This window comes from Equus przewalskii, chromosome 20, assembly GCF_037783145.1.
Source record: "Equus przewalskii isolate Varuska chromosome 20, EquPr2, whole genome shotgun sequence".
In the NCBI taxonomy this organism is placed as follows: domain Eukaryota; kingdom Metazoa; phylum Chordata; class Mammalia; order Perissodactyla; family Equidae; genus Equus; species Equus przewalskii.
Genome location: NC_091850.1, coordinates 32,338,918 through 32,353,881, shown reverse-complemented (window position 1 = coordinate 32,353,881; position 14,964 = coordinate 32,338,918). Strand labels below are relative to the sequence as shown.

The window sequence follows — 14,964 nt, the reverse complement described above, 5'->3', positions numbered from 1 at the left end:
GTTTTGTAATTTTTCATATGTTTTTACTCTTATCTGCTAGCACTTGAAAAAGACCAGCTTTTTCCTCTTAAGAGAGCTTAATTTGCAGAGCTGTGCAGTCTCCCTATTATGTTCTTATCGTCCTCTCCCTGTGGTAGGCAGAATGACAAGGATGACAAAAAAAGAACCAAAAATATTTGAAGGTCTTCCTCAAAATCCACGGGAAGGAAGGATCCGAAAACCCAGAGGCTTCTGTTCCTCGAGTGACCTGGAACAAGGCCGAGGGCGATTGGCTGTAGCTCTCCCCGTTCACTCAGCAGGGGTTCTTGGCTAGCAGTTCTCACAAGGACCCAAACCACCGCCCCACGGCCACGGGACTCCGCACCTGAGGATTTCTCTCAGGGGCTTCACTGAGGGATTAAACAGCTCTGAGGTGCCAAGAGGTTCCCCCAAATTCTCGGAATTCTCATGCCAGTGTTAAATTAACTTTGGTATCCCAAGGACCAGAGGCCACGGGGCTTAGGGTGGGTCGTTAGTCCTTCTCTCGTCACCGTTGGCCCCGCCGCCCCGCCCCATTCTTTTATAAGGCAGTTGACATTTTCTCCACGCTACGTAAAGTGCTATGCAAAGGCGACTTCAAGTCCCCCAGCTCTCTCTCCTCCACCTAGGTGGCGCCCCAAGCCCCTCCATCTGGAAATTCCGAGCTGCCCACTCCCTGGATCCTTTCCTCCCAGGATTCCCAGGTTTCTGAAGCCAGCGCACTAGGACTCCTGGTTCACCCAGAGGGACGCCCTGCCTGCGGTGTACCTCGTTCGGGGGGGAATCCCCGCCCACCTTGTCATTCCTCCAGGGGGATCCCCGCCCCCCGTCCCTGTCACTCCAGGAAGGGAGTTCCCGCCCCTCGAATCTACCAGAGGGAGGGAATCCCCGCCCATCCTGGAGGCTCGGTGGATCCCCAGCGCGTCGCAGCTGGGAGAGTCGGGCGAGCAGCACACTCCTAGCGCCGGTGCGTGCGGGTCCCGGGCAGGGGGACGCAGTGGGGTGGCGGCTGCGGGGACCCGCCGAGCCGCGGGCCGTGCCGCAGGCGCCCAGGATTGCGCCTCCCGCGGCTGCGGGCGAACGGCGACGCTGCAGCTCCGGGTAGGCGCGGCGGCGGCACCGGCGGTGGCGCTGGCAGTGGCAGCAGCGGCGGCAGCGGCGCAGGGTCCCACCGGGCGGCGCCTGAGTCCGGACGCGCGAGGAGCAGCAGGAGCCTCGGAAGAGCCGCGAGCAGGTGAAGCGACAGCCCCGCTGCGGCCGGGACCTGGGGCTTCGGATGGGGGTGGGGGTGGGGGTGGGAGGTGGCATCCCCCGAGACCGTGTGCGCCTGGGAAAGTTTAGTGACAAATCCAGGTGCTGGAATCCTGCCCCGGCAAGGCGGTGAGTGGGGGCTCCCAAGCCAGGTCCCACATTAGGCGGCGCAAACTCCCCTTGCATCCGGACGGGGGCGGGGAGGACGCGGCCGCGGGAAGAGGGCCGGACAGAGCGGGCCGGGGACATCGGGACAACCCGAGACGCACTGCTGAGCACGCTCGGAAGGGCCAGGAACCCCTGCCTGGGTGCGCGCCCAGGTGCCCATCCCTGGGCCGTCGCCAGGTAACCCCCTCCGGGCGGAGGTACTCAGGTGCTGGGGCCTCAGGTGCTGCTTTGGGGTCCATCTCCCGCGCTTCCTCTTCTCTCGCCGGCTCTCTGCCAGGGGAAGAGACGAGCGCAGCGAGCGAGCCGAGGGGCGCGCGCAAAGAGCAAGGGCATCTTTGGGGGGATATTGGCATCTGCCAGGGAGCTGGAGAACGTGCCGATGGGGAAATCCTGCCCTCCCTTTGAAGTCGAGTTCCTCCTAAAACTGGCCTCCTTCACTTCTGTCCGTCTCTCTCTCTCTCAGGTCTGCGTTGGGTTTGCGTTGACGTTTTAGGTCTTTGGGCTCCTTGTCTTTCTGCAGTGCTGAACTGAGCAGGGGGAGGGTCCAGGGTCCCTGGCTGGAGTTTGCCAGCAGCCTGTCCTCAGCAGCCCTGATCCGTGTGGGGACTTTGATAAGGGAGTGTGAAGAGGACAGGGTCTGGCATGGGCTGCTCTCAGACTGGAATGGCAGGCATGAGGGCATTCCAGCGCTGCAGACCTGGCTGGGACTGGAGGCGGGTGTTGGGGGAGGAAGCTGCATCTGTCTCTTGCAGCTGGCAGGGCTTCGCCTCCCACAGAGGTAGGGCGCCTTGGGTGGATGTGTTTTCCTTGACAAATCATGGTGAAGCTGCTGGAGGTGGTTGCTGAGTGACTGCAGAAAGTGATACTCTGGATCTGCTTTTACAGAGAGCTCCCCTGGACCTTCCGTGCTGCTGGTCCTTCCCCAGTGGGGTCTGCCACACTCAGCCTGCTCTGGACTTGGGCTCTAGGGGCCCAGTATTTCTACAGGGCCAGCTCTTCTGGTCTGTGACTTTTGGATGGGGATCAAGTAGGTACAGGTTGGCAGGTGCGGTGTGTGGGGCAGGATAGAATGTCTCAGAACACAATCCTGGCTGTAGGTGGTTATTCTAGCTTCAGCAGTTCCTTCTTCCATTAGAATGGGCCAAGAACCGCTCCTCCGCTAATAACCGCATAGTGGTGTGAGGAGGGTGTGTGTGCGGGCGGGGGGGGGGGGTGGGTGGTGAGTGGGAATGCAGGAGTAGGGGGATGGCAGGTGCTGAGAGATAAAGAATCAGAACCACGTAAACTATATAAATGTACCTCCCTTGATGTAGTTAATACGCTCCTGGACAAATATTGAATTATACTTTAAATCGCTATCATTGAAATTGATTTTGCATGCACTTAAGGCAGTTTACTATTTCAGGAAACTTATGATAATTTCTCTATTCATTTCAATCATTTTATTTTTGGAGTACCTGCGGTTTGCTGTGCACAGGGGCTTAGCACTTTCCGGGGATGCGGGTAGATGAAAGAGGCTTCCTCCTTGCTGTCAGAGTTTCAGTCTGTCAGGAGAGGTGAGATAAGTATCCTGAGAGCTCTGATACAAACCAGTGCACATGTGGCCTGGAAGAGGCGCCCTGTATTTGTCAGATGAAGGATTGGAGAGATGATCTAACGAATCAAGTACCTGAGGAGTGGTCCAGATAAAACACTTTAGGTGTATGGAGGAGCCAGAAATCGCTCTTGACTGAGGAGATCTGAAAGGCTTTGTGGAGGACAGTCCAGGGAGATCCTGAGTCAGGAGGCAGTCCTAGGGGGCTGATGGAAAAAGAGACTGAGCTAAGGACTTGGAGGAACTTAGCTCTGCAGCTGGCAGGGAAATATTGGGGATTTCTGAGCAAGGGATTGTCATAATCAGCTGTGTGCTTTAAGGTGATTAATCTGATCTCTTGCAGAAGGAGTTGGGACTAGGGAGAGATGAGAGGTGAGGAGGAGCCTAGTGAGGTTATTGTAATAAGATGGGCGGCAGGAGGTGATGGGGGCCTGAGCTGGTGGGTAGGGGCAGGCTAGGAAGAAGGGAAAGGCTCATGAGACACGGACTTGAAGTGGGGGCACTGCATGGGTTTGGAGTAAAGAAGAGACGAAGATCCCCTGCAGGTTAGGAGAGGGAATACACAGCTGATGGAAATAAGGGGTTTGGAGTTTTGATAGTCAACAAACCAGAAGCCTGCAGAAATCCTTCCAGACTTCTCCTTCTGGCTCCTCCCATATCTAATCAGTCGTCAAGGTCTGTTGATTACCTCTCCCTGTAAAACCTATCGATGGCTCCATGTACCTGTGGGATAAATTCCAAGTCCAATGTCCCTCTTCAAACTGCTCTCCTGCCGTGTCCCCCACACGCGTGCGCTCGCTCACAAATGCACACGGGCATACACACACACGCACATATACACACGAGCTGTCGACCTCTGACCTGTCTTACTCTCTGCCTCTACAGTGCTGTTTCTCTTGGGTGGTAGTGGGAGGGGTGAGGTCCTGGAATAATCTTTCTCCCCTGGTCCTCTTGATAAACCACTTCTGATTCTTTAAGCTCCAGGTCAATGGCCTCCTCCTCCTCTGTGAATCCTCTGCCTCTCTCTCTCAGGGGATGTGGAGCAGTCTTACATTTGGACCTCACGCTGCAGAGCCTGTTTGCACACTCATGTGCTGCCCTGGGCCTGCCTCTTTGGGACCTTATCTTATTCATGCCCAGATAAGGCCTCCTCCAGGTAGTTGCCCATCAACTTCCTCAAGGAGAGAGGCAGAAGCAACACTCCAGTCCACCTCCCCTCCCCACAAGCTGATTGGACTCTAGGGTGTTGTCGCAATCCTGACTAGGACATTCCAGGCCTGGTGGGCCGGACAAGATAACACAGAGCTGGGATACTCCCCTGGCCTAGATCATGTGGCCTAAGTAACTTAGACCACAAAGGGAGGCGGATGTCCAGTTGGAAGGTGGCCCCAGGTCCCTCTTACTGCATCAACCACAAGGGGATACATCCCAAAGAAGACGAACCCACAAAAGGTCAAGACCAAACTCAAAGAGAGGCCTCATCTCTTTAATAAGACAGACTTGGAGACTTGACATTTTTTAGCCTCCTTCTTTAGCCCTCAGAAGTGTCTCCATAGGACAAAGTGGGATGCTAGGCAGGCAAGCCCCTGAGGGATGCAGGTGGACACAGAGAGGCAGGAATGTCTGAGAAGGTCAAGCATCCCAGGAAGAGGATAGGAAAGTCATTGACAAAGACTGAGAACAGTGTCTGTAAAGGATGGTCCTGGAAGCCAAGGGATGAAAGAGAGTGATTGCCAAGATGGTCGGGGGTAAGATACTGGATCCAGAAGCGTGCGGTTCAAAATAATCCAGAGAGTATTTTGAGGAGGTGGTAGCGTTGTGGAAAGGTTTATTCAGGAGAGTCCCTAAATTCCCCCTTCCAGGCATGCTTGGTAAACAAAAGAGCTGTGGGAGAGGATAGAGACAATATAAGGGATGTTTGGGAGGGAAGAGGCCAATCAGGAGCAGGTGCAGTGAAAGAAAAAAGCTGGCATCTGCCTTCCCTGGAAGGTAGGAGGGAAGCAGAGGTTGGGCGAGGTGCTGGAGAGGGAGCCTGCGATATAGCCGGAGGGATGTACTGGGCTTGGTCAAACAGGAGGGGTGCCTGCTGACAGCTGGGAGGGCACTGCACCAGGCTGGGGGCTTGGGGCGTGGATGGACAGGCAGAAGTGCTGCTCATGGTAGGAGGGGTGGATCTGGTGCCTGGCACCAACTGAGGCAGCCAAGGATGGATTTCAGAATTGGGGTCAGAGACTGGCTAGAATCCTAGCAGTGCAGAGAACTGCTTGCTGGCCAGATCATTAGAAATGTTGGAGCCTCAGTTTCCTCATGTGCAAAATTGGTACAATAGCTACTTCACAGGGTTGTTCTTAGGAGGAATAAAAAAGAGGTCCTGAGGTATGTATGTAAACCCCTCAGTGACAGTGTCTGGTCCATAGCGGTCCTTCTGATAGTGTGTTGAGAAGTGAGTAAGCCTCTCGCCAAGGTCACTGAGAGCCCAGTTGAATGTAGAAGGCAGGGATTTTTAGTAGACCTGACGGAAGCTGGCTTGCAGCTTTGGATGAAAAGCTTTGACCTTCTCAGAGCAGCCCTGCCTCCCTGTTCCTCCTTTAAGGAATTTTTCAGGATGTCTGCCTTTTTATCTGTTGGCTCTGGTCAGTGAATACATCTGTACTTCACGTCCCTCTCTTATGCAAAGGTCAAGCTGCCAGGGCCCAAAGCCAGGAGAACCTGCAGTCTCCCCTCTCCTCAGTGGTTTGGAAGGGGACGATGCATTCAGATTTGCTAATTTCTGCATTCGAGGCCCAGAAAAGAGGAGAACTTGCCTCATTCCCATATAACTGGAATTCAAAACACGATCTCCAGTTGCTTCATCTGGGGAACTGTTGTTTTCAATGGCAATTGTGCAAGATGCACGTGGGTGAGGAAGAATTAAAAATCTGTGTGCCCGCTTGGTTTTATTAATGGATCTATGATTATACTTAGAAATATTGAATAAATATTTTCCCTTGTCAGTGAAGAGGGAAGGAAAAGGAGCACTTAATTTGATTTACTAAACACTCAATAGATGTGTGCCAAATTAAATGATATTTAGGGGAAATGTACAGAATTTTTTTTAAGGAAATAGAAGTATAAATATTTTCTCAAATTATTCTTTATTTATTTTCCACCTGGATGGTCTGTATCTAGATTATGTTGTCCTTTGGCCTTAGGCAGATATTGCCTATGAAATGATACATCCTTTTACAAGATTTAAAAATTTGAAATTCTTGATCTTATAATATCCATATTCTAGAAATGGAAAAAAAGATGGAATTTGGAAAGAATTCATTTCCATGGGTTCTGCAGGTCTGGGCAGAGGCAGGATCTGAAGCCAGGTAGGTCATCTGATTCAGATTCGAATTGCCTGTGATCTAAAGAGCTCAGCATTCTGTTTACAAATGTGTTCAAGAAAACACTGGGAGCATTTACGGTTTGAAAACTCAATAGCTGAAGAGGCCCTTTGTGGTCTGATAAGGCAGCTGAACCAAGAGATGGTCTGTTAAGGCATTAAATGTGTGGAGAAGACACATTCGTCTTTTAAGTCTCTCCAGCTCCGGGAAGAGGCCTGCCCCTGGCTGTGGCCTCCCTCCGATGCCAATAGCATCTTCTCCACCGCGCATTCTTAGTGGGCCAGGAAACAATCCCCATTCTGAGAGCTCCTGCCCTCTTGATGCAGGCATTACCTACATGAATACATTGAGTTAACAGTGACTGGGCTATTAACTTGGGGAGAATCAGAAACTTAAGAATTAACTCTCTTTATGAAGCAATCTAATGAAATCAGATAGCGTTGAACATCTGGCCGATTAAGTTATTCTTGGATTATTTGTTTTTAGGTTTTAAAGTACTTCTGTGGCTCATAAAGCACTCTAGGACACATGAAGAGGTTTCGGAGAAGCAAGGGTGGGGGGATTGATTTCACAGCAAAGAGGACTGACTGTGCATACACTATTGTCGCAAGCTTTGGGTGAAATAATAGCAAGGAGAGAGGGGAAGTTTTGCTATCTGAAGCAGGCTGAAATGCCTAGCTATCCACATGAGGATTAAAAAATCACGAACTCTTAAGGATTTGCAAGTCCTTGAAAGAGCATGATCCAATCCCTCGCCTGAAGGTTGAAGTAAATTTAGCTCGTTCCGAACAGGATCCAGGGTATTTTAACAGCCTGCTGAGGGGCTTCCATGGTACGTGTGGCCCTTAACAGAATGATGCTTCAAATTGGAGCCTTTGACGTTTTTTTAGCAAGAGTGGAAATGGATTTGAGCTGAGCCCCTCCCGGTTACTTTTTTGTCAACATGTGGACCCCTCTTGGACCAGGTTTTGCGTGCACTAGACTTCAGCTAACTCTGCTCCCTCAACCAAATCGTCTGAGTTAAAACACGCACTCTGTTGATCCTGGCCTCCGAAGAATGATCATCCTGCTTTGCTAAAAATAAAGACGCACTGATACAATGCAGAATAGGATTCCTTCCATGAGCAGGGGCCATACCTACTGCTGGAAATCCAAAGTCAGCTCCCTAGCTGAGACCTGCTCACCGAGGGAAGAGAAGTGGTGCTGGGGGGAGGGTGGGAGAGAGGGTCATTTTGGATCGTGGTGGGTGCAGTAGAGGGTGGGGGGAGTGGGCTGCCTCCCAGGGGAGGTCTCTGGGCGTCGAGAGGAGAGAGGGTGCCTGCGAGCTTTGCCCTCCTGGGGCCCTGTCTGGCTCCAGTCGCTCCTAACAAGATCCTAGGATACTGAGGGGGAAGACAGAATAAACACCAGCTCTTTTGTCTCTTTCACCAAAGGCCAGCACTTTGCAGATGTCTGTCTGATGTAAACTCTTGTCCTGCTTACATGGTACTGTACTGTAATTCCGATAGTCCACAAGACTCTGTTTCTGGAAAGTAGAGAGGCAACTGTGTGTCAGGTTAGCCGTTGTATCTTAGGTTGGCGTATACAAGTTTGAACTCCCAATGACGCCCCGCCCCCCAAAGAATATTATGTGGTTCCTGACACTATATATTTGCATGGAGGTGATCAAATATAATCACAAACTCTATGCAAGTGTTTGAGTGTTTCTTTCTCTATTCCTAAGAAGATGAGAATGGAGCCAAGTTTAATAAGCAAGATGTCAATAAACTCAACATTTTTGTGTGTTGGCCAATGGACACTCATAAAATGTCTGATTGCAGCTGTGATTACCCGTCTCCCCTTTTTGGCACAGTGTATTTTATAGAGATATGGGTAAAACTAGATTGTGCTATATGGGTCTCTTGGTGAAGAATATTCACTTCCAAGGCTGAAGCAGCCGTGCAAATACTATTACAGAATCGCTCAGCATACAAAATTGGCATCGCTTCCCTCCACAGTTTTCCATGCCCACTCTCCAGCCCTACGCTGCCCTGGTCACTGTTATTCCCAGTATCATTAGGCTAAAAGAGGAGACAGCTGTCCCCAGAAAATGTGCTCTGAGTGTCCTCATCAGAACGGATTCTCATGAGAGGGCAGACAGTGAGATGGCGCACGGAGAGGCAGGTACCATAAAGGGTCTCATTAACCCCTGTCTGGACCCACTACTCATCTTGGAAAACCTGAGCAGATGTAGGGTTTATTGATTTTCTGTTGGGGAATGCTGGGAAGCAGCACTCAGCAATTTCTGGCACCTGGGAGGCCCACATGGCACCTGAGCACGCTTCCTACCTTCTGGTCCCTCACCTGCGCGGTTTCCTGGGCACCATCTTTATCTTGACGGTCTCTGAAGATGATCTGCCTTTTCCCTCATACTTTTCAGAATCAAGCACAATGTCCGGTACCCATTTTTCCAGGGTAAAAATTAAAATTGTTTGGATGTTCCCCGTTGGGCAGGCAATGTTCTAGACACTTTACACACGTTAAGTCATTTAATTCTCGTAATCATCCGATGAGGTGCATACTGTTATTACCCTGTATTTGGTTGCCTGGGCTTCTATAACAAGTTACCACAAACTTGGTGGCTTAAAACAATAGAAATTTATTCTCTCATAGTTCTGGTGGTCGGAATTCTAAAATCAAGGTGTTGGCAGGGCCATGTTCCCGCTGGAGGCTCTTGGAGAGAAGCTTCCTTGCCTCTCCTTTAATTTAACTACATTTGCAAAGACCCTTTTGCCAAATAAGGTCATGTTCACAGGTACCAGGACATGAGCATATCTTTTTGGTGGCCACCATTCAACCCACTACCTCCTCTTTTGCAGATGGAGAAATGGTGGTATAGCATGGTTAAGCAGATTCTCCAAGGTTACAGCTGGAGCTCGGATTTAAACAGAGCCGTCTGGCTCCAGGGCTTGCATTCCTGAACTGCTCTCTACTGCCTCTCAGTAAATGTGCTCAGTGACTGTTTATAGTATGAATGGTTGACGGGATGGGTGGGTAGAAAGATGGATAAAAAGATGCTGATAACAATAATTGGCCAACATTCTCCACCTGGTGCACTGAAAATAATAACAACAACTAATATTCATTGTTTTATGATGTAGCCCCAGGACTTGACCTTGGGTCTTCTTTAGCTAGTCTCCCTCCTAGGGAGGTCTCTTCTGCCTCAAGTCTTTACCTACCATCGATGCGCTATTGCCTCTCAAATTTATGTCTTTAGCTTTGACCTCTCCATTGAGTTCCAGACTCATGCCCTGCTGCCAACTTGACGTCTCCACATGGGTGTGTCATAGGCATCTCACATCTAGCATGATCAAAATGGAATCCTTGATATTTCTCCCTCAGGCTAGTTCTTCCTTCTCCTCCTCTCATTCAGTAAATGGCACCACCATCCACCAAAAGCCTCATTCCAAAAACCTGGAAACCATGTTTCATTCTTTTTTCCCCACACTCAGCAACTAAATCCAGAAGCCCTGTTGGCCTTTCCTCCAGTATCCATCTCTTCTCTCCACTTCCATGGCAGCCACCCTAGTTGATGTCGCCACCATCTTGTCCCTGGACCCCTGCTGTAGTAGTCTTCTAACTGGGCCTCCAGAAAGCACTCTTGACCCCTAGTCCTCTCTCCTCAGAGCAGCCAGAGGGGTCTTTTGAAAACACACTATCAGGGCTGGCCCCGTGGCCGAGTGGTGAAGTTCGCGCGCTCCGCTGCAGGCGGCCCAGTGTTTCGTTGGTTCGAATCCTGGGCGCAGACATGGCACTGCTCACCAAACCACGCTGAGGCAGCGTCCCACATGCCACAACTAGAAGGACCCACAACGAAGAATATACAACTATGTACCGGGGGCTTTGGGGATAAAAAGGAAAAAAATAAAATAAAAAAAAAAGTTCGAAAACACGTTATCAAGTCATGTCAATCTGCAGCTTGAAACTGGGAATTTCTTGTTGCCACTTGAATACAATCCAGGCCCCTTACCCCAACCCACCTCTCCAATGACTTTCTCTGCCACTGCTCATTGCCCTCATTCTCTGTGTCCAGACACACCGTCCTTCTTTCTGCTCTGGAACGTACCAACCTGTATCCCACAGTAGGGCTTTACCTCTGTCTGGAAGCTTCTTCCCTCAGACCTTCATAGGCCTTTTTCTTCACAACCATGTAATCTAAAATCGCTACCCCCGGGCACTCTATCACATTACTCCTGTTCTGTTTGAAATAAACTTTTTTTTTTTTTTGAGGAAGATTAGCCTTGATCTAACTACTGCCAATCCTCCTCTTTTTTGCTGAGGAAGACTGGCCCTGAGCTAACATCCATGCCCATCTTCCTCTACTTTATATGTGGGATGTCTACCACTGCATGGCTTTTGCCAAGCGCTGCCATGTCCGTACCCGGGATCCAAACCGGCGAACCCTGGGCCACCGAGAAGCGGAACATGTGAACTTAACTGCTGCGCCACCGGGCCAGCCCCTGAAATAAACTTTTATTTGTTTATTGTTTGTCTCACCTGTTGGAATGTGAACTCCATCAAAGCAAAGTCATTGTCTTGTGAACCATATCTCTAGTGCCAACAACAGTGCCTGGTATACAGTAGGCACTTAATAAAAAGCTGTTGAACAAGTTGAGTGCTTACTACATTCCAGGCACTAACCACACATATCCTTATTTTTCAGATGAGGAAAACTAGGCTCAAAAACTTTAAATTGTGTGCCTGACGTTGCTCATCTCTTAAGAGTTGGAGCAAGAATTTGAACCCATGGGGCCAACTCAGTGGCGCAGCGGTTAAGTACGCACATTCTGCTTCAGGGGCCTGGGGTTCGCCGATTCGTACCCCAGGTGGGGACATGGCACCACTTGGCAAGCCATGCTGTGGCAGGTGTCCCACATATAAAGTAGAGGAAGATGGGCACTGATGTTAGCTCAGGGCCAGTCTTCCTCAGCAAAAAGAGGAGGATTGGCAGCAGTGAGCTCAAAGCTAATCTTCCTAAAAAAAAAAAAATGAATTTGAACCCAGATCTCTCTGACCCCTAAGCCTGTCTTCTTAAACATTATCCCATACAGAATCTCTGAGAAGCAGGAACTGACCAGGATTTCTAAAGTCCCTACAGAGCTCTGAGTTTCCTAATTCATTTTCCTGCTCATAAACCCAGGACACAGACTATTAAAAACAGAGGAAAGAAATAGACTGACTTAGATTCTAAATGTACTGTTTCTCTGAAAAGGTGGCCCTAGGGCTTAAGCTTAAGAAGCTAAGAAGTTCATTTCTTTTTTATTCCACTTGGTCGTTTAGGCTCAAGACTTTTTCTGATCCATCTGGAGACCTAATGGTTTAAACCATCATCCTTGAACTCTTAAAGGAAAGGCAGAGATGACCAGTTGCATCTTTATATGCAAAGGTGGAATTTATTTGCATTCATAAGAAGCCCGGAAGTCTTCCTCCTCCTGGCCTTCCTTACACACCAACACTTTTCTATCGTTTGGTCTTTTCTGCCTCCACATGTCCTCCCAGTTAATAGAACCCTAGGGTAAGAACATGGACCCTATTTTTAGATTGGTTGGGAGCAAGACCGTCTCCACTGGGTCTTGCTAAAAGACTGGTCCATTTCTCTGTCACCAGCTTTGAGCCAGTCATGGAAGAGGCCAAAGGACAGGTTCTTGCCAGATGTGGGACTAGAAAGAACTTCTGCCAAGGTTGCAGACTGGGGAGAATGAGAAAGCAGCTATTGGTTTCCTTCCCTCTTGTTGGACCTCCTTTTTAAAATAAGCTCCATCTTGAGAATTACATCAGCATTCCCGATAAGGAAACATCAGACAAAAAGCTACTGTTTCAGGCAAATAGTAGTTGTGAGAATGGCCAAGACCCACAAATATAGGTTGGGCTTTTATTCGTAGAATGGGTTATAGTGGCTGATTAGTGTATCTGGCAAATATAGCTGCTTTCCTGCAGAATGGCAGAAGTCTGGCCATTTGATACATCATGCGTTTTGCCTCTGCTGTCATGAGTGGGGTTTGCTATGGTAACCAGAACTTTGCCCAGAGGGTTGTGCATGTAAAGTGTCACTCATTGGCAGGCTCCTTTATTTTTAGCATAAACCAAAGAGGAGCTACTCATTGTTCCTCCTCACACACAGGTGGGTGGTCACAATGGAGCCTGGGATGCATTGTATATGTGCCGTTCTGGTGTGGAATATCGCTACCCACTCCGGTTTTCATTTGTTGCATCAGGAAGCACTTCTAGATTTCCATTGGTTAAAATCCATGCTGGAACCTGTACACCAGGATAGTTGGGCTTACTATTTTTTATAACTCTTTTTCAACCACTATTCTCTATCTTGGTCTTGCCATAGCACATAAGCTATGCTAACAATGGTGGTCCTGCAGATAGGAGGTAAGTAGCTTCCCATAAAACCATTGAAAGCTCTGGAGCTCAGAAAACATTTATGTGAAGGAGGTAGTTTTAAGAGTTATGCTCAGTTCTTTCCTACAGGTTACACTTTGTCCTCACTGCCTGCAAACCAACGTTTTTTTTCTTTTCATTCAACTAGTATTTGTTTAGCACATGTCGCATAGAGAAAAGATATATACACTTCATATTCTATGCATGGGGGAATAAAAATAAAATTCAGATTGCCTTGAATTGTCAATCGTATCAAATTGACTGCCTTTTGGGCAGAAATAAGCACTGGAGAAAGCATTGCTTCAAGAACATGGTGAGTTTCCTGAACTCTACTTTTTTTTTTTTTTAATGAGGTTATGATAGTTTACAACACTGTGAAATTTCACTTGTATATTATTATTTGTCAGTTGTCTTATAGGTGAGCCCCTTCACCCTTTGTGACCACTCCCCACCCCCTTCCCCTGGTAACCACTAGTCTGTTCTCTTTGTCTATGTCTTTTTTAATCTTCCGCATGTGAGTGGAATCATACAGAGTTTGTCTTTCCCTATCTGGCGTATTTTGCTTAACATCATACCCTCAAGGTCCATCCATGTTGTTGTGAATGGGACAATTTTATCATTTTTTATGGCTGAGTAGTATTCCATTATATATATATATGCACCATGTCTTCTTTATCCAGTCCTCAGTCAATGGACACTTAGGTTGCTTCCATGTCTTGGCTATTGTAAATAATGCTGCAGTGAACATAGGGGTACGTGAGTCTCTTTGAATTGCTGATTTCAAGTTCTTTGGATAGATGCCTAGTAGTGGGATGGCTGGGTTGTATGGTATTTCTATTTTTAGATTTTTGGAGAAATCTCTACTGTTTTCCGTAGTGGCTACACCAGTTTGCATTCCCACCAGCAGTGTATGAGGGTTCCTCTTTCTCCACAATCTCTCCAACATTTATTATTTTTTGTCTTCAATATTATAGCCATTCTAACGGGTGTAAGGTGATGTCTTAGTCTAGTTTTGATTTGCATTTCCCTGATGATCAGTGATGATGAGCATCTTTTCATGTGCCTATTGGCAATCCATATATCTTCTTTGGAGAAATGTCTGTTCACGTCCCCTGCCCAGTTTTTGATCAGGTTGTTTGGTTTTTTGTAGTTCAGCTGTGTGAGTTCTTTATATATTATGGAGATTAACCCTTTGTCAGATATATGATTTGCAAATATTTTTTTCCCAATTAGTGGATTGTCTTTTCGTTTCAATCATATTTTCCCTTGCCTTGTAGAAGCTCTTTAGTCTGAAGTCCCACTTGTTTATTCTTTCTGTTGTTTCCCTTGTCTGAGGAGACATGGTGTCCAAAAAGATCCTTTTAAGACTGATGTCAAAGAATGTACTGGCTATGTTTTCTTCTAGAAGTCTTACGGTTTCAGGTCTTTCCTTTAAGTCTTTGATCCATTTTGAGTTTATTTTTGTGAATGGCGTGAGAGAATGGTTTATTTTCATTCTTTTACCTGTGGCTGTCCACTTTGCCCAACACCATTTGTTGAAGAGACTTTCCTTTCTCCATTGTATGTTCTCAGCTCCTTTGTCAAAGATTAGCTGTCCATAGATGTGTGGTTTTATTTCTTGGCTTTCAATTCTGTTCCATCGATCTGAGTGCCTGTTTTTGTACCAGTACCATGCTGTTTAGATTACTGTAGCTTGTAGTATATTTTGAAGTTAGGGATTGTGATGCCTCCAGCTTTGTTCTTTTTTCTCAGGATTACTTTAGCAATTTGGGGGTTTTTGTTGCCACATACAAATTTTAGGATTCTTTGTTCTATCTCTTTGAAGAATGTCCTTGGGATTCTGATAGAGATTGCATTGAATCTGTAGATCACATTAGGTAGTATGGACATGTTAACTATGTTTATTCTTCCAATCTATGTGCCTTGAATGTCTTTCCATCTCTTTAGTCATCATTAATTTCTTTCAGGAAAGTTGTAGTTTTCATTGTTCAGGGCTTTCACTTCCTTGGTTAAATTTATTCCAAAATATTTTATTCTTTTTGTTGTGATTGTGAGTGGGATTGTGTTCTTGAGTTCTCTTTCTATTAGTTTGTTATTAGAGTATAGAAATGCAACCGATTTATCAAAGTTGATTTT

The 14,964-nt window shown here is 47.7% G+C and overlaps 1 protein-coding gene across 13 annotated transcripts in view; it reads left to right on the top strand.

Moving 5' to 3' along the window:
• Nucleotides 1–712: 712 nt before the first annotated feature.
• The window catches only part of PDZD2 (PDZ domain containing 2), a 345,614-nt gene continuing 331,362 nt past the window's right edge, over nt 713–14,964 (top strand). For 8 of the 13 annotated variants that reach the window (XM_070587099.1, XM_070587098.1, XM_070587096.1 and 5 more), the window contains exon 1: nt 893–1,252. The gene's annotated coding sequence lies outside the window, so the exon portion shown is untranslated. Of the gene's footprint in view, nt 1,253–14,964 lie in introns of all 13 variants that reach the window. The other 5 variants (XM_070587089.1, XM_070587087.1, XM_070587116.1 and 2 more) reach the window with 3 other exon arrangements.